Raw genomic sequence first — 3,310 nt, 5'->3', positions numbered from 1 at the left:
TTCCTGATGATCAATGATGAGGGCATTTTGTTATATGTGTATATATATATTGGCTATTTGAATCTCTGTTCTGGCTAAATGTTATTCAGGTTATGTAACTATTTTAAATAAGTCATTTATTTTGCTCTTGCTCTTGAAGGAGACTTTATACTTTGAAAGAGATTCCTTCATTAACTAGATAGTCTGTAAATATTTTCTTCCATTCTCAGCACTATTTTTACTTGATTGGTTGTTTTCTTCACTGGCTGGTATGCATATTCTTAAATAGAAAGAAAATAGAGCCATTATATATTAAACAATTCATCTGGATATAGATCTAATTTTTATTATGGGCTCCTAGACTTAACAGCTGAGGACATATAGGACATACTGGAGCCTTATCAGAGAGATTTAATTATACTTTGGATATTATATACCATAGTGTTCTTAGGAATAAGCATTACATTAAATCAATAAAAAGTTTAAAATAAAAATATGGATGAATAAAAATGATTAAAATTTAAAAATAGACATTGGATCAAATTGTAGATGTCCACAGAAGGGCATATAGAAAAACAAGTTGCATATGTGTGTTTAAGCTTGTGACTTATTTTGGATGCAAAGAATCCATAGCATCTCAGAAAATTTTTTTTAGAGAATGAAGAATTTCATGTCAGTAAATTTGAAACATAAAGAAAATTTAAACAAAATTAAAATCACAATAGTTTTGAACCCACTTGTGGAAAAATTTCCCGAAATACAATGTGATATTTTCAAACAAACAGGAGAGATTTCATATCATGAAAATCTTCACTGATGTATGAGAATGTACTATGTGTGTATTTCTTTAATATAAAAACATAAAATTATAGTCAAATTAATGGAATGGACTTTTGATTAAAAATTCCTTTGTGGGAATTGTAACTTCGTTCTACTCTAATCTCTCCATTGATGGAACAGTAAATTTATTCTCAGACTCACATTTTACTTTTTTTTTTTTTACCCCAACCCCATTTTACTTCTAAGCACCTCTTTCCTACCAATCTACCCTTCTTCCCCTTTCCAACAACTTTCAATATGAGGGAAACTGAACAGTGTCACATACAAGTTTCATCAGTATTTTCTCTCTCTCCAAGACAAGGTTGGTGTAGAATTGGAATTTGTGAATTTGTGTGTCAGTTTTGAAGAAAACAGTAAGCTTAACATCTCTCATGCTCAACCCCTGAATAATTATCTTGGGATATTGGTCATGGGAATGTTGCACTGGTGAAGAATATATATATATATATATATATATATATATGTGTGTGTGTGTGTGTGTGTGTGTGTGTGTGTGTATGTGTTTGTGTGTATGTGTGTGTGTATTAAAAATCCAAAAAAAAAAGAAAAGAAAAGAAAAGATAAGACCTCCCAATTCTTACCATAGGCTGTGATCTTTACCCTGACTGTATAGAAAGAGGAGGTACAGTAAGTGCACCCCATATACACCTATATACACCTCAACCCAGGCCCTTTGCCTGGTCTGAAAAATAAAATGAACACTGAATAATTATCTAGCTATGGATTCTTATAGACTCTTTTCTACAGAGTCTTCAGTTACCTAAAAATATGTAGACATCTGTTATTGAGACTAGATAAATAAAGGATAAGGACAGGTTGAGTAGTATATATGAACTTTCAATACTTTGTAGGGAATCCTGAAACTTCTCCATCTCTGCTTTCTCTTCCAGAATGTTCCCTTGAGAAACTTTTTTTTACAACAATAACCCTTGGATGTATGTTTATTCGGTTTAGATGAAGATATTTAAGCATCAGACCAAAGAATGTTGTTGTCCTTTTGATGATTATTACTCATTCTCAGCAATAAATATTGTATATACAGGGCAGTTAGGGCTCAGTCTACTGGAGAACGAACCCAATGTTTTTCTATCTCATTTGTCACTTTTCTTAATCTTTGTTGTATCCCTGCTACAGGTCTGTTCACCAGGAGCCAGTTACTGGCAATCTAAAACTAAAAACCAGTCACTAGGGAGAAAATTCTAGATGCAGGTAAAAATACCCATTTAGGACACACAAAATATGCACAGACAAATGCTATACTTCTTAGTTTTTAATTTCCCATATGGAATTGAATGACTATTTGCATATTCTCTTCTTTTTACTTTTTCTTTCAGTTGAGTAGTATACTGAAAAAGTGAATTTATATGCCATCGTTGTTTATTATTTTATTGGTGATCATTCATCTATAGAGATTTACATGAGCTTTGGTTGCATTATTTCACCTGTGGTCTTTTTAACAATATCAAAATTGGGACAAGAGTGATAGCACAGTAGTAAGGCCTTTGCCTTGCACTTGGCTGACACAGAATGGATCTAGATTCAATCTCTGGCTCATATGATCCCCCAAAGCCACGAGTGACTTCTGAGTGCATAGCCAGGAGTAACCCCTGAGCGTCACCGATTGTGGCCCACTCCCCCAAAATATCAAAATTAATGATTTTTTTATATTTAGTGAAACCAAATACTTTTATTAAAATAAATAATAGGATATATAAGAACAATATGAGATTCTGGCTTCTTCTCCATTGGGAGAAAAAGCATCTAAATTATCTCATAATTAAATAAGTTCCAATGGACATTAAACACAACCTACAAAAACACACTCAAAACATTAAACATGCTTTATTCTAATGTTTCATGTTTTCTATTGGTCTCAAAATAACTGCAATCAATAACGTGTAATAAATGCTAAATTATGTATTTTGATAACTAATAGGAAGTTGGCTTAAAAAATCTTAGGCTAGAATGCAAATAGTTGGAGGATGCTTTATAATTGTCTCTAATTCTTTCTCTTTCTTGGTGAAATGACTCACCCAAGATAACTCCACAAAGAACAATTAGTAAAAGCAATGACCTCTCCAGTAATGCAAAATTTTACATACACAATTATGATCCAAGATCATATATCCAGGACTAAGAACTTAGAGCTTTATGGCTGTGTTATTTAAAAGTTAATTGCTCATTACTAATATTACCCACCAATAAAAAGGAAATGATGTCACAGACTATATGACAGGTCTGTGACCTTGAGAATTTGTTTTTTTATGATGACAATGATTGGCCCCAAAATAACAAGTACTTCCTAGATCCTCTCCTATTAAGAGCTGCCTAGATCCTCTCCTATTAAGAGCTGCCTTTTCCCCCACCCCCAATAGCAAATTGTCTTTGCTCCCTCTAGCACAGGCACGTGGCTGAAGATTGACAAGTAACCTCTCTGCAGATGTCACTTCCTCAGAATCAACAGCTCTGCCACATTGCTTCCAATTATGTT

The 3,310-nt window shown here is 33.1% G+C and overlaps 1 pseudogene; it reads left to right on the top strand.

Annotated features, from left to right (window-relative positions):
* Positions 1-1,383: 1,383 nt before the first annotated feature.
* On the top strand, positions 1,384-1,523 carry LOC126032766 (uncharacterized; annotated as a pseudogene).
* Positions 1,524-3,310: the final 1,787 nt, after the last annotated feature.

Source organism: Suncus etruscus, chromosome 16 (genome assembly GCF_024139225.1).
Source record: "Suncus etruscus isolate mSunEtr1 chromosome 16, mSunEtr1.pri.cur, whole genome shotgun sequence".
NCBI lineage: Eukaryota > Metazoa > Chordata > Mammalia > Eulipotyphla > Soricidae > Suncus > Suncus etruscus.
Note: the sequence above shows the minus strand (reverse complement) of the source record. Positions and strands in the feature narration are given on the sequence as shown.